This window comes from Panulirus ornatus, chromosome 11 (assembly GCF_036320965.1).
Source record: "Panulirus ornatus isolate Po-2019 chromosome 11, ASM3632096v1, whole genome shotgun sequence".
Lineage (NCBI taxonomy): Eukaryota > Metazoa > Arthropoda > Malacostraca > Decapoda > Palinuridae > Panulirus > Panulirus ornatus.
In genome coordinates this window covers 37484922-37501702 of record NC_092234.1, presented here as the reverse complement: position 1 = coordinate 37501702, position 16781 = coordinate 37484922, and the positions used below count along the sequence as shown (strand labels likewise).

At 49.8% G+C, this 16781-nt stretch overlaps 1 protein-coding gene across 3 annotated transcripts in view; it reads left to right on the top strand.

The window, feature by feature from the left end:
- LOC139751410 (uncharacterized) overlaps window positions 1–16781 on the top strand; it is a 313203-nt gene that overhangs the window by 88376 nt on the left and 208046 nt on the right. The gene's annotated exons all lie outside the window — the stretch shown is intronic.

The following is a 16781-nucleotide window of genomic DNA, read 5'->3' as shown; positions in this document are numbered from 1 at the left end:
GAGTACCACGTGTCAACCCACGGTCACTCTCCAGGTCACGTGTTACAGTAGCATCTCTCCCCTCCTGGAGTACCACGTGTCAACCCACGGTCACTCTCCAGGTCACGTGTTACTGTAGCATCTCTCCCCTCCTGGAGTACCACGTGTCAACCCACGATCACTCTCCAGGTCACGTGTTACAGTAACATCTCTCCCCTCTTGGGGTACCACGTGTCATCAAACCATCACTGGTCTTCAGCGCAGCATGCCTGATGTTCTAGGTCTGTGTTCCGCTTGTCTTCATTCTCATCAGAGAAGACGGGAAGAATATATATATATATATATATATATATATATATATATATATATATATATATATATATATATATATATATATATGGTATACAGGGGGCAACATGCTGTCAACAAACTGAACCAAGGCAGATGAAGCAGCCGGGGAAACCACGGGAAGGTCTGTGGGGCCTGGATGTGGTTAGGGAGCTGTGTTTTCGGTGCATTATGCATACACGACAGCTAGCGACTGGATGTGAGCGAATGAGATCTTTTCTTTGTATGTTCCTGGCGCTACCTCACTTACCCGGAACACGGCGAACAACTGAATAAAAGAATATATATACATAGAGAGAGAGAGAGAGAGAGAGAGAGAGAGAGAGAGAGAGAGAGAGAGAGAGAGAGAGAGAGAGAGAGAGAGAGAGAGAGAGTTTCTGTGATAAAAGAATAATGAGAATGAATAAGAATCAGGATTATAAGACGACGACCAATAAAGATATCCTTATGACGTGGTCATGTGTAGCTAGGAGGGACTTACGCAGGCAAGCGATGAGGAATCCAGTGGGAGGTGACCGTGAACTGCGAAACATGAAGGGAAGACTGAGAAAGATATGAAGATTACAGCACAAAAGGCAAACGATGGGTGGCATCATAGGGGGCCAGAGATCAGATTAACCCCATCAGCAGCAGCGACCAGCCACCAGGTAGCATCAGGCAGAGTGACGGTGGAGCTGAGAGCAGCAGATGTGGGAGCTTGTGTGGTGGTGGTACATGGGTCAGGTCTGGAGCATGAGGACCAACCTGTCGGGGGATCAGAACGAGGCTGTTGGGGTTATCTTCGGGGTTCTCCCTGTCTGCAGCTCTAGTCTCGTGGATTCGACTCTCCCCGCACTTCTCTCTCTCTCTCTCTCTCTCTCTCTCTCTCTCTCTCTCTCTCTCTCTCTCTCTCTCTCTCTCCAACCTTCGTCTTCCTGTCGTGATAACTTTTCCCCGACCTTCAGGTCGTCAAGCGCCGATTTCCCCTTTCTTCCTCACGGCCTTTTGCCCTCATACCTTCCCTTTACCTCGTCTTTTGGCAGACTTCCTCCTCGCACTGTGTCCTATCCACTTTTTATGCTTTCGCGATATTACCCTGTGTCAACTCCTTCCCTTCCTCCACCTTAGGTAAAACAGAAGATGTGACTGGCTCTCTTAGTTAGGGTTAACTGAAACATCAAAATATGTTGGTCGAGGATCCAATGAAACAATAAGTAATGGGAGAAAAATGTTATAAAAGAGCCGATCATCTACATTCCTCCAAACAAACTTTGTGAAGCCGAAACATCTAACAAAACATAACGAAGGCACTCCATCGTTACTAGACTTATCTTTACGTACAAATAACATGGAAGGAGATGATATCAGATACGATACACCACTTATATAAAGTGATTAAGTAGTACTTGAATTTGACGACGTGGTTAGGAAGGACATAAAATGAACCTCACTGAGGAAACTGGACGCAAAGAGGAGATGCTGTCGAGAAAACGTCAGAGTTAAAATAACTGGTTTGAGGACATAAACTGGGAAACACAAGTTCTCAGTCAAAATATAGATCAGTGTTACAGAAGGTTCCGCGGTCAAGATATGGTACATATACCTGCAGAGAGAGAAGGTTAGGGAGGAGAAAAAAAAAAAAGAGATATGGTTTAATAAAAGATAAGACCATACAGTATGGGGACGGAAAATATACAGCCGCTACCACATCCAGCCTGGGTTTGTAAGGTATGAGAGAGCGAGGAACTGGTGTGTTAAGATAAAGATGGAGGGAAGGAACTTGGATAGCAATATTGTGACCATGTGAAAATCCAATACTACTCCGTCAACTTATCAGAAGTGAATTCTGAGTTGAAGACCAGCTTAATTCAGCTGAGGTTTGCAGAGGGATGGGTTACTACAGACGAAGTGATGACCGTGAACACTGTAACCCCAAACCACTGAATTAAAACGAGGAGGAAAACTTGGAAAGACTTGACATTGTTAGAGAAGACGTGATTATCGTTTCAATCCATGGAGCAGAGGAAGCCTCTCACATATATCCATGAAGTCTAGAAATCGTTGGAAGAGTTGGGTATGGTGCCAAGGGAGTGGAAGAAAGCCGATGTCGTGAGGCTAGGAAGTTTCAGTGAACTCCACACCAGTATCTCTGAGGATGCTGGAGTATAAAACGACGGGAAAGCTAATCGGAGAGCAAATCTATACAAAAATCTCTACACACGTAAGACATTATGGGTTCTGGAAGAAAAAGCCATACATAAATAAGCTTTTAGACTCCTGCGATGGGGTGAGCCCTGTGTTAAAGACATGGATGGGTCGATTCCGTGTTCCTAAACTGCCAGACAGGACCTGATTCTTGCTACACGTAGGAGGCTGGTAAAGAAGGTGGGTTTTGCAGACGGAGACCCCCCCGTGGCCGATGGAGAATCACCTCAGAGGAAGGGAACGGGGGACGTACGTCCGAGGAGACTCTTCCTAAGTGAGTCGGAGTTCACAATGCTGCAGGTTCTCCGTGGGAACTACCGGAGTGCTGCTGTAAACCTCCGTAGGAATCATCGATGTAGGTGTTGCAGACCATCGTACGAGTTACCAGTGGCGTGCTGCAGGCAGGCCTCTGTAAGAGTTACCAGTGGCGTGCTGCAGGTTTCCGTGGGAGTTACCAGTAGTGCGCTGTAGACTTCCGTAGGAGTTACCAGTGGCGCGCTGCAGGCCCCCGTAAGAGTTACCAATATACTGCTGTAAGCCTCCGTAGGAGTTACCTGTGGCGTACTGCAAGCCTCCGTAAGAGTTACCAGTGGCGTGCTTCAGGTCTTTGTAGGAATTACCAGTGGTGTGCTGCAGGTGTTCGTAGGAGCTACCAGTTCCGTGCTGCAGGTCTCCGTGGGAGTTACCAGTGATGTGCTGCAGGCCCCCGTACGAGAGTTACCAGTGGCGTGCTTTAGGCCTCCGTAGGAGTTACCAGTGGCGTGCTACAGGTCTTCGCAGGAATTACCAGTGGTGTGCTGCAGGCCTCCGTAGGAGTTACCAGTTCCGTGCTGGAAGTCTCCGTAGGAGTTACCTGTTCCGTGCTGCAGGTGTCCGTAGGAGTTACCAGTGGCATGCTGCATGGCCTCTGTTGCTATCAAGCAAACAGCTTCCAAGGAGGACTGGGCACATACCTGTATGATAATGCCAAGGTCACGAGGGATGTAAACAATGACACAGATGACACCAACGTGCACACTGACCCCAGACGCACACCAAGGCTGGTCTGGTGTACACATGGCTGATGTAACCCAAACTTTACTATATGTAACGAGGATGACGCACCATGATGTGGGGCAGGGGAAATATAATGCAAGTGTGTGTGTGTGTGTGTGTGTGTGTGTGTGTGTGTGTGTGTGTGTGTGTGTGTGTGTGTGTGTGTGAGAGTGTGTGTGTGTGTGTCTGTTTGTCTGTCTGTCTGTCTGTCTCTGTATGTGAACACACTAAAGACATGGAACATACATATATACAAGGTTAAGAGACGAGGCAACACAAGTGTGAAACTCTCTCCCCGTAAGACACACACACACACACACACACACACACACACACACACACACACACACAGGCTGTGACACCTCCCGGCCAGGGTGGGGCTGGACGTGAAGGTCATGGGAAATATCAGTGATGAAGTGTCATGTGTGACTTCATGACCGTCGGGGTGAGACACACCCAGCCAATGCCGCCACGCCTGCCCCTACGCCCACACCCGCGCCCACGCACCCACGCATGGCTCTGCCTCTGTCACATGCCGCAAATCACAGGTAAAATCTTGAAAAAAAAGAGATCAATAAAAATCCGATCTAATGTGTGAAGGAACGTCGTGGTCTTCAACACCCGACCCTGTGTGACAGCTGAGCCACTTTTAATTGTTGGTCGTGAGTGGTAAGGCTGTGAGAACGGCCCCGACACACACACACACACACACACACACACACACACACACACACACACACGTAGTGAACCCTTCACTTTTCTCGCTTGGGTGCAGTTTAAGGCAGGATGATCGTGCTGTGAATGCCTCTCGTACTGGGGGGAAAAAATTGCTCTGATTTATCTTTGAAAATCTGGCCACGTCGTAACTATAGCGTGTGTGACGTTATCATAATACGTGTATAACTCTCAGCGGTCTGTGTCTATGTTCCTCAGTGGTCTATATATCACACAAGTGTACATCTATACTCCAAACTAGTGTACATCTATCTTCCACACTAGTGTACATTCCACAGTAGTGTGCGTTTATATTCCACACTAGGATACGTCTATATTCCACACTACTGTACGTCTATACACCACAGTGGTGCACGTCTATATTCCACAGTGGTGTGCGTATATACTACACACTAGTGTACGTCACTTCAGCCCATTCCGTTCAGCTTCAAATATACTCTGCTTATTACCACACCTCTCTAACAACAACAATCCATAGTTAAGCAACCCTCCTCACACCACACTCCGTCCTCAGACATGCAACCCTCCTCACGCCACACTCTGTCCTCAGACATGCAACCCTCCTCACACCACACTCCGTCCTCAGACATGCAACCCTCCTCACACCACACTCCGTCCTCAGACATGCAACCCTCCTCACACCACACTCCGTCCTCAGACATGCAACCCTCCTCACACCACACTCTGTCCTCAGACATGCAACCCTCCTCACACCACACTCTGTCCTCAGACATGCAACCCTCCTCACGCCACAATCTGTCCTCAGACATGCAACCCTCCTCACACCACACTCCGTCCTCAGACATGCAACCCTCCTCACACCACACCCTGTCCTCAGACATGCAACCCTCCTCACACCACACTCTGTCCTCAGACATTGCATCTCCGACACATCCACCTCTTCCGTACTCATCCTTCTAAGCCCTGCGACCCGCATCCGTCGGGAATACTACACCATCAAACGCCCTTTGCTCTCTTTCCACTCATTCCTCAACGTACCTATGATATATAGGGACCCCGTAGTGTAGCGGTTAGCGTTGCTGACCGTGACGCACTCACAGGCCGCATGGAGTCGAGTGCATGCGTTCGAATCCTGGGTGCTACAGTCTGTCCAAAATCAACCCGACTGTTCATCCTCCCCTAGAGGTTGGTCTATACATGGCAGTATGAGGGAGTACGGGTCTGTGTGCTTGTACTGGGTGTTAAAACTTTGGGAGGTACATACACCTGATGAGGCAGATTTCTTCCGTGAAACATGCAGTGTATTGTGAAGTCCCACTAAACCATCAGAACTTCCGCTGTGTTGATTATCTTTACGGAGTATATGAACGTCACGAACTGGTGTGATCGCCATGTTCCTGGCTCTACCTCGCTAACGAGGGACACTGCAATCAGGTACAGTCGGAGGATTGTCATGCACGACAATAACACCGTGGGAAGGAAGGAGATGAGGGAAAGAAGGGTCATTAATCATCACTCTACCTGGGAACCCACGGCTGACACACAACCCTCCTGACACTGCTGACCGTCAGCACCAGTAGATCCGTCCTCTCCGTCAGCCATCCTTCATCTGCTCAGGTCACGGCGACCGTCAGCAATTACTGCCACTGACACCTGTCTCTCAGGTAGCCTGCACCAGCGCAGGTCAACCTCTTTCAGAGTGGGTCAGCCACATGACCTAGCCCAGGAGAGCACCCTACTTGACCTCCCAGGAGGGAGGAGGTCATGCCACACACCTGGATGACCTAAGTCTGGTGTACGGTATCCAGGATCTTCGTGACACTCAGCTGCAGCTTCGTATAGTGCCGACACCATCACCAGCCCCAGGGACCAGAACAGCAAACATCTTCCCCACTGATAACACAAACGAAGATAGTGGCAAATAATCTGCCACTGAGTAGTCAAGTAGCTTGTGACGTCTTCCCCACTGATAACAGAAACGAAGACAGTGGCGAAGAATCTGCCACTGAGTAGTCAAGATGCTAGTGGCATAATGCACCATGGTTGGGGAGCACCTGGTCACGACGCCACCATAACTGAGTGTTTGTCCTCACTCACTGGTCCAGCGCCCACCTCAGATGCCTGTCGCTTCGGTGCTGCTTGGCTTCCGTCCTTACTCACTGGTCCAGCATGCACCTCAGGTGTCTATCACCTGAGTACTGACTGCTTGGCTCCTGTTCTTACTGACTGGTGCAACATGCACCTTAGTAGCCCATCATGTGAGCGCCGGCCAGCTCTTCCCGCTCCAGGCAACCCATCCACGCTGCTGGTGATGGGCGGGTGGATAACTCTACCAGACGCTGGGAGCATCATGAAGGATGACGGAGGTATGAGCGAGGCCGACCAGCCGAGTTTTATCATCGATGGAAAACAATTCACAGGTGTGTGTGTGTGTGTGTGTGTGTGTGTGTGTGTGTGTGTGTGTGTGTGTGTGTGTGTGTGTGTGTGATGCGTCTCACAAGTGTACGATAATCAACGGATGCTAAAGATACTTAACGATGCGAGTTCTTTACTGGCCGGACTGCTGAAGTACCTGGCCTGACCCCGACCATTCGCTGTTGTCGTATTTATGATTACTGTACAGCTAAATATACACACGATATCTCATATATCACTAATTAATAAATCTTCGATTTCCCCTTAAATAGCAAAACTGGAATAGAATATATGGCCGGTCAGCGAGTGGAAGGGTTGAGTTGATAGAAACCTCATCAAGCGATAGAGCCACAGGCGGGACACTATTATCCCTACACTCTTAATAAACATCTTACACTACCTCACAGGCCCCGGCCTGCCCTTCCCTCCCTGCCCTGGTCACCCCCAGCCACGGATAATCCCGTCGGACCTGCTGGCGTCTTCAAGGGCGCCGGGGAGCTTCCGTGGCCCTGACCATGAGGGTTCAGGGTTCGTGTTACCTGCCTGGCGGCCAGCTGGGTACCCAAGTCCTGCTGTTCTGGTGCTTACCTCACTATGACTCACCTATGACACCTGTATGTAAACACACTGCATGAGGATATACATATCACATGGACGCGTATGTGTACAAAGGATGGGTATATATGTATTACTAGTTGTGAGATATGTCTTTCCAAACAGAAGTCAAACAAGAACTCGTCGTGCAGATAAAAGTAAACAGATAAGCAAATCTTCTGAGAGGGACAGATTTCAAGGCTCGGCTGTGGTGACACCAGATGCCCCGAGGCTGTGGTAGGATTAGGTGGGGGGGAGGAGGTGTCATCAGCTAGTTTATGTACACACAGTACCAGTCCGCCCACTAGCGATGACACACTCCGTACCAGTCCGCCCACTAGTGATGACATACAGAGTACCAGTTGGCACACTGATGATGAAACAGTGCCAGTTTGACCACTGGTGATGACACACAGTGGCAGTTAACCCACTGGTGATGACACACACACACACTAAGTGTCGGTCACCCCACTGGTGATGGCACACACAATGCCAGTTAGCCCAGTGGCGCTGACAACACCCAAGAAAACTGGACTCATTCTGGCAACCATTGGGTACTTCAGTGACGAGGCGCCGGGCACACTGTCTGAACTAGTGATAGTAACTGAGGGGCAACTACCCTCCTCAACCGTCATCCTACCCATCGACCTTTCCTTGACCGTCTTCTTCCCTCCCTTTAATCCCTTAACAGTACTGCCGTTTTGGCTTAGCGTTGCTGGGCGCTCTGTGACTCTGTAACTCGTAATCAGTGCTGGGGATCCACCATATAGTGTCAGCTATGCAGTAAGAGATGATATGGTTGGCGAAGCTTCAGTGCATCCTTAAAAGCCGCGCTCTGAAGAGCATCTCCAGGACGTCCACACACCAAAGTCTTGGCAAGAGCAACCGGACGCGTTTAGAGGCCAATCCTTCAAGCTCCAAGACAGCATCTATTACCCCGCCGTCCTGGGCACTTGTGTCCTTTATGGAGGCCACAAATCCTCCTTTTTAGGAGGTTCAGAAGTCTTCGTCCCCACCTGAAGCTATTGTTTACCTCAGGAGGCGCATGTGGGCGTCGCTGCTGTGATACACTCTTCTCACCTCGGCCTCAATACACCCATGAATAGATGAATACGCGGGTGAGGACGAGAGACATAAAAATAGGAACATATAAGAACAAAGAAAAATACCAGCAAACAAAGAGGGACACAAAGAGCGAGATGATACGTGAACAAACTCATAAGTTAGCCAACAACACACAACCATCTCAGAACACGTGCTTACACAGAACTCATCATACACATCAAACTCATCCAACAGATGAACTCATCACGAGAATCACAATAAGACTGACAGAGACACAGCGGCAACATCCGGCTCGAGGGCCACAAGCAGAGAGACGGAGGGTGTCATGCAGGAGACAGATTCACTCACGTTTCCTCCTTCAGTCGTTCAAGAGTAAATACTTAAGACCTCACCGTTACCCTCTCGTCACGCGTCCCTGTCGTGGCTCCCAAGCCTGATTTAGAGAGAGAGAGAGAGAGAGAGAGAGAGAGAGAGAGAGAGAGAGAGAGAGAGAGAGAGAGAGAGAGAGAGAGAGAGAGAGAGAGAGAGAGAGAGTCGTGGGACACACCCGCAGGAGCCATCATCACCTGGCAGGAGCTGCTGCATGCCCTTAGCTTCCTTAACCTACCACAGTCACGTATCGAACAACCGTCAGCCACCTGACCTGCTCCGCAGGGCTACCACACCAACCCCACCACACACATCTACTGCCCGGGGCTGCCACATCAACCTACCACCCACCACACACACCTGCTGCCCGGGGCTCCCTCATCAACCTACCACCCACCACACACACCTGCTGCCCGGGGCTGCCACATCAACCTACCACCCACCACACACACTTGCTGCCCGGGGCTGCCACATCAACCCACCACCCACCACACACACCTGCTGCTGGGACTGCTGCATCAATCAACCGCACACACCTGCTGCCAGGGGTGCCACATCAACCCACCACATACACCTGCTGCCCGGGGTTGCCACACCAACCCCAAACCCACAAACCACACACATTCCACAGTGTAGTTGTCTCAGTGAGAGTCGTCCATTACACCAGTGTGTTAGACTTCCCTACCAGCTTACCCCACCGCTGGACAGTCAGCGTGACGTGGTAGGACTCCCTCGGGTGCAGTAATGTCAGGATTCAATTATCATATTTACAATATAACTGTAGTTACCAGATGTGCCGCTAGGTGGAGGTTAGACTGGCACAGTGGGGTAGTGCTGGCCTCAAACATCGCCACCAGTTGACACAGTGGGGTAGTGCTGGCCTCAAGCATCGCCACCAGTTGACACAGTGGGGTAGTGCTGGCCTCAAGCATCGCCACCAGTTGACACAGTGGGGTAGTGCTGGCCTCAAGCATCGCCACCAGTTGACACAGTGGGGTAGTGCTGGCCTCAAACATCGCCACCAGTTGACACAATGGGGTAGTGCTGGCCTCAAGCATCGCCACCAGTTGGCACAGTGGGGTAGTGCTGGCCTCAAGCATCGCCACCAGTTGATACAGTGGGGTAGTGCTGGCCTCAAGCATCGCCACCAGTTGACACAGTGGGGTAGTGCTGGCCTCAAGCATCGTCACCAGTTGATACAGTGGGGTAGTGCTGGCCTCAAGCATCGCCACCAGTTGACACAGTGGGGTAGTGCTGGCCTCAAGCATCGCCACCAGTTGACACAGTGGGGTAGTGCTGGCCTCAAGCATCGCCACCAGTTGATACAGTGGGGTAGTGCTGGCCTCAAGCATCGCCACCAGTTGATACAGTGGGGTAGTGCTGGCCTCAAACATCGTCACCAGTTGATACAGTGGGGTAGTGCTGGCCTCAAACATCGTCACCAGTTGATACAGTGGGGTAGTGCTGGCCTCAAGCATCGCCACCAGTTGACACAGTGGGGTAGTGCTGGCCTCAAGCATCGCCACCAGTTGATACAGTGGGGTAGTGCTGGCCTCAAGCATCGTCACCAGTTGATACAGTGGGGTAGTGCTGGCCTCAAGCATCGCCACCAGTTGATACAGTGGGGTAGTGCTGGCCTCAAACATCGTCACCAGTTGATACAGTGGGGTAGTGCTGGCCTCAAGCATCGCCACCAGTTGACACAGTGGGGTAGTGCTGGCCTCAAGCATCGCCACCAGTTGATACAGTGGGGTAGTGCTGGCCTCAAGCATCGCCACCAGTTGACACAGTGGGGTAGTGCTGGCCTCAAGCATCGCCACCAGTTGATACAGTGGGGTAGTGCTGGCCTCAAGCATCGCCACCAGTTGATACAGTGGGGTAGTGCTGGCCTCAAGTACCGCCACCAGTTGATACAGTGGGGTAGTGCTGGCCTCAAGCATCGCCACCAGTTGACACAGTGGGGTAGTGCTGGCCTCAAGTACCGCCACCAGTTGATACAGTGGGGTAGTGCTGGCCTCAAGCATCGCCACCAGTTGATACAGTGGGGTAGTGCTGGCCTCAAACATCGCCACCAGTTGATACAGTGGGGTAGTGCTGGCGGATACCCTCAGTTGGCGGAGGGCTTTGCTCCTTCCCTGTGGCCTTTGGCCTCCCTGAATAACATGAACTCCTCAATGTCAGTAAAGTCTTCTTCTCATAACCCCAGGCTTGAGGTGAACGTCATAAAGCCGCCGGTACGCGTCGCTAGCCGGCTGTCAGTGTGTCACGCGAACGACTAAGATCTGCCACCGGCCTGCCGTGGGTGTCTGCCCGTCCCTCGTCGTCTGGTCACACCGTCCATGCCAACGTCTAAGACCAGGCGACACCCACTTGACGAGGTGTTGTATGTGCCCTGAGGCTGCGCCTGAGGGCGCGATACCAGCTCTAGGAGTCCACCTTGAAGTGCTTTAAGAGCACATCTTGAAATGCTTTCAGAGTACATCTCCGAATACCTCAAGAGTACATCCTAAAGTGCTTTACGACACCTCGAAATGCTTGAAGATCACAACATTAATTGATCTAAACGTACACTTTAAAAAAGTGCTCTTGCAATACACTTTAAATAACATTGAGGCCGGCTCTGGTAGCGCTGCTCTACCCACACTTTGTTCCCAGCTCACGTGAGCCAGATTCACCACGTAGGGTCTTGTCATTCGACACGTCTCTTGTCTCATGTTAATTCATAAAATAATCCTAACTGTCAGGCGAACCACCAGCAACAATGCCAAGTACGAACCTCAGAGAAATACTATTATTATTGTATTATCGTTATCATTACAATCATTACTACAATTATTTTCATAATTTTTTTTTTTTTTAAACTATCCGCCATTTCCCGCATTAGCGAGGTAGCGTTAAGAACAGAGGACTGGGCCTTTGTGGAATATCCTCACCTGGCCCCCCTCTGTTCCTTCTTTTGGAAAATTAAAGAAAAAGAAAAAAAAAACGAGAGGGGAGGATTTCCAGCCTCCCGCTCCCTCCCCTTTTAGTCGCCTTCTACGACACGCAGGGAATACGTGGGAAGTATTCTTCATCCCCTATCCCCAGGGATAAATTTTCATAATATTATTCTTATTATCATCATTATTATTATCATCATTATTATTATTGTGATTATTATTATCAATATATTAGTAGTAGTAGTAGTAGTAGTAGTAGTAGTAGTAGTAGTAGTAGTAGTATTCTTATTATCATTATCATTACTCACTGTTTTACACAGTGACTGCAGAAGCGAACTTAGTGTCTTGCGTTAATGCTCAACCCAACATATATTCAGTTTCAATATTACAATACACGCAGCTGGCCAGCGTGAGAGCAGTGCCCACAGATATTTTCCACAAGATCATTTCTATTCTGGAATATTCCACAAGACGTCAGGCAGGGAGCCTGCAGACGACAGTCATCAGAATGTAGCCCATTATCCAGCATCTGGGGACGTTAAGGTGTCAGGCGCAGGTTACACATGGCTGAGTCAAGGACACCCTGGCCAGTGTCAGACACCTCACCTTGGTACTGGCCTTCCCTGGGGTCACTTGACTCTCTCCTATACCGCACCATTTTCTTTCAAGTTTGACGCTAGGTTACGTTGGCTCTTGTATCTTGCTGGGTTCCTTAGGTCAGGACGGGTCTTGTATCTTGTTGGGTTCCTTAGGTCAGGACGGGTCTTGTGTGTACGTGGGTTTGTTAGGTTTGGTTGGGTCTTGTTGCATCTAGCTGGGCTCGTTGGGTTTGGTTGGGTCTTGTGTGTAACCGGGTTGGTTGGCTCTACCTGGCTCTTGCTGGGTTAAGCCAGTATTCACGGTGACGCCATCCTCCCATCCCTCTCGGCCGTTGCTGGTAACGAACACACGAGCCATCCTGACTGGACTGGGTCCCGGCGGCACCCACAGAGAAGCGAAGGAAACCGGCACACGCGGGTTGAGCGCGTCAAGCCTACCGCCGAGCGAGTCGCCTGAGCCCCGCTGATGGCAATCTTGTGTGTTGCGATGGTTTTAAAGGACCTCGGTTCCCCTGCCTGGTGCATCAGCGTTGTCTCATGTCTTGGTGAGTCCGCGGCAGCAGCGCTCCCCTGGTGAGATATTCATCAGGACACGACAGGTTTACTCCGCCAACCCTCGTAACGTAAGGTAATTTCTGGCTTGTAAAAAAAACCCGCCTGCGGCCATACATGGATAACTGATGGAAGCCGGGAAAGCAATTTGTTTACATTAACCAGAGCAGGAATTGTAAATGGTCAAGAAACTTGACCTTGAACTCTCTTTCTCTCTCTCTCGGGAACTCTGGTCGGGTCACTAGTCAGACCATAGATGGCGCTGACCCGAGGCCGGCGCTCTTCTCCGCTCCTTGCCCGTTGACGTCATTTCCTAATTCCGAGCGCGACTCCCCCGCCGGACGCCACCTCCCTCCTCCTTGATGGATAACCTCGTCAGAGGACAGGTGGAAATTCCCTTACAGTAAAGATGTAAACCATAATTTGTCTTCGTAAACAATCATGGACGTCAGCCTCCAGCCTTTAAGTAACACCTCTGTAAGGATGGAGGAGGAGGAGGAGGAGGAGGAGGACGTCCGGAACACCTGCAGAAGCAGCCTTGGCCACTGCAGGCCCGGCGATCCCGGAGAGCGACAGTGAGTTACCCTCCACGGGCAAGTGGTCAGGAGAGGCCAAACCCCGTCAAGTGGTACCTTATGATGTGTCGATAAGCGACATTTCACCCACACTGGCCAGGCACACTGAGACGTGATGCACACAAAATACCGATTATAAATAATAATAATAATAATAATAACAATAATAATAATAATGATAATAATAATAATAATAATAATAATAATAATAATAATAATAATGATATGATAATATTAGATGTCGACATTGGTAAGCGAGAGGAAATGCCTTTACGTACATACCAGTCCCTCATGACTGGCGTCACTCGTCGTGTACAGTCTGATCCAAATCATCATAATCAAACACCTTCCATCCCTGAAGGTGAGGCAGAATACAGACCAGAGTATCGATCTGGCTCCAGTGGTCAAGGATAAAGTTAAGACACGTAACCGTAATTCATCGAAAGAAGATCAGAGGGAAACAATATGCGACCTTCCCTCCCGGGGGAAATATCATACATAGTAAGGGCGGCCCGCCTCCGGCAGATAGGGTATCCTGCAGGAGGATGTGAAAGACAGCAGCCCGTCCTTAGCGCTCTAGTTTTCGTGGTCATACCCTGGCCTTGCCCGGCCTGGTGTGGACTGGTGCTGGTGCTGCACCAGGTAGAGCCATGTCTCCATGCTGGTGAGGCAACAGCCGGGTCTCCAGGCTGGTGAGGCAACAGCCGGGTCTCCAGGCTGGCGAGGCAACAGCTGGGTCTCCAGGCTGGTGAGGCAACAGCCGGGTCTCCAGGCTGGCGAGGCAACAGCTGGGTCTCCAGGCTGGTGAGGCAACAGCACCTGTTTCACCGGCACAGTAAGGTCCTGGTGTCTTGGTTCCCCAAGGTCTCTGTGTATTACCACATTATAGGAATATGGCTTCCTACAATCTACTCGTCCAAAGGCTTCCTACAAGCTACAGGATTTAAAGGTCCCTAAAATCTAGTGGCCCTAAACCTTCCCACAATCTATTGGCCGTGAAACTTCCCACAATCTCCTGGTCCTCACACAGGTTACATGACGTCACCTTCAGATCATGAGAGCTGATGTTGCTACAGTTAACCAGATGTCAGTCCTGACACTAGCGTTATACCAATTAGCCACACTTGATAACAAGCTACCCGGCCGGAATCCTAATGAAGTGTATTGTGACAACCAGGAGGGAAGCCACCGGAGGCAGAGTCGTGACGTGAGTCTTGCTCCCGTAATAATAATAATAATAATAATAATAATAATAATAATAATAATAATATGATGATGATGATGATGATGATGATGATGATGATGATGATGATGATAGTAAGCGGAAGAAAAAAGATGCACTAACCTTGTAGTGGCATAAGCTGTCGGAATTCTCTTGCGCCACCGGAGGAGGATGGGTCCAGGAGACGAGGCCTTAAATGGTAGGGAGGCGGACCCCATGCTGCCATAGGCGTACCACTGGACTGAATCACCTCGCCTCGCCACTCACGTATCTGGAACATGACGAAACACACTTGAATGATCCACTGGAGAAACATATGAGATCTGGCTACTGACATTAGCACTGGTTACTGTCATTAGCACTCGCAATATTGCTATCTACCTCAGCCCCGAGGAGGAACACTGATCGACTCGAAGTAATTAACAACGTAGGCTTTGGAACGGTCGCATCCCACCATCCATATCAGTCATGGCAGCAGCTGTGGTGCTGGCGACGGTCAGGGATGTAGAGCTAGGTAGCATGAGCTGTGGCATCAGCTGCTGGGATGATACGGGTTGTGGTTGAGGTTGTGGTTGTAGCAGGAATATCAGGTACACCAGAGTAATGAAGGTATATAATATTACACTAACTACTTGTGAGTACCACGAGATTTTGCGCCCAAGGGCAGGACTACCGCGCAGCGTAGGAAATAGTCACGAAGAATGAGTCGCATGAGTTCTTCTGCGTTGTCAAGTGAGAGGTGATGAGATTGTATACATATGGACTGAAAGCCAGCAGCCCACGTGTGTGGGGGGGGGGGGGAGAAAAAGACAGGTACCTGGGCCAAAGGAGTTACCATAGACAGCCACTGAACCGCAGGCTTAATGCTCAACCGTCACTAACGCTTCAAATATCCAGGCAGGTAGTGCCAGTGACGCCCCCCAGGTCGGAGGAGGCCTATCACATTGTGAAAGAAGTAATTGTTGTTGCTGTTGATGTTGTAATAGTAGTAGTAGTAGTAGTAGTAATAGTAGTAGCAGTAGTAGTAATAGTAGTAGCAGTAGTAGTAATAGTAGTAGCAGTAGTAAGTGTAGTCGAAGTAGTAGAATAGCGGTAATGGCAGTAGCAGTGCCAAATCTAGCAGTAAATAATGGTAGCAGTAGTAGCAGCAGCAGTTACTGTAGCAGTAAACGAACTCCTATTACCACAGGAAGTTCAACAGTCTGTTACGATGGGATACTGGGATACCCACTCTCTCTCTCTCTCTCTCTCTCTCTCTCTCTCTCTCTCTCTCTCTCTCTCTCTCTCTCTCTCTCTCTCTCTCCCACTCTAGCACGACCATATAATCCTCCCTGAACATTTCTCTTACCACCCAACTCTTGAACAGAATTTGTACTGTGATCTTAATTAAAAATGAAAGCGAAAAAGGTTCGAAGTCAACCAACATGACTGTTTTCCCCTGTGAGCTGATGAACGCAGAGATACGAAAGTACGTTAAAAGCAAGTTCTGCTGCAATCTCTCAGGCACCAGCCAGTCCTCCTCAGCGCTGTCAAACTGACGCTCTGTCCAGTCAGGAGATGTGAGCCTGGCTGGAGCGGCGTCCATCTGACACCAGTTCGAACCTGCCCGCCTCTCGCATTCCTTCATATGGAACAATATCAGGCAAACCTCAGGAGCGCCTCACGCCTCACCACCTTCATATTCTGATCCTCTGAGGTTTTTTCTCCAGACCTCAACCTCTGATCGATAGCCGGGGGAGGTGGATGACCGACCCTCCCAACCCATTCACTGGTCAAGCTCCCAGACGGCGCTAAAGTACTTTCATGCAGATGCATCCCTGCCACACAGGAGGTTGGTTCTTCTGCACATTTCCTCCTCCACTTCCTCCGTGCTCAGCAGCACAGGGTGTCAGTGTCTCACGCACACTGGATTTCATTTTGTTCCTTAGAAAAAGCTGCCTCACGATATTCCTATACCATCACTATATGTGCCAGGGTATATCAGGCGGTCATATACCAGAACCAAGCCAAACTGATGAACAATGATGAGATGAACCATCAGGTGTTGTCAGCCAGAAGGAAGGATGCTTGTCCCAAGAGGCTAATTGTGAGGTAAGGAAAAAGCTTGAGTGGAAAATTGTATAAAATTAGAAAAGGAAAAACAGAGGAAGAAGAGAGAATGTGGGCAAAGAAAAGAATTGCAATTAATTTCCTTCATCTGCATTTCCCA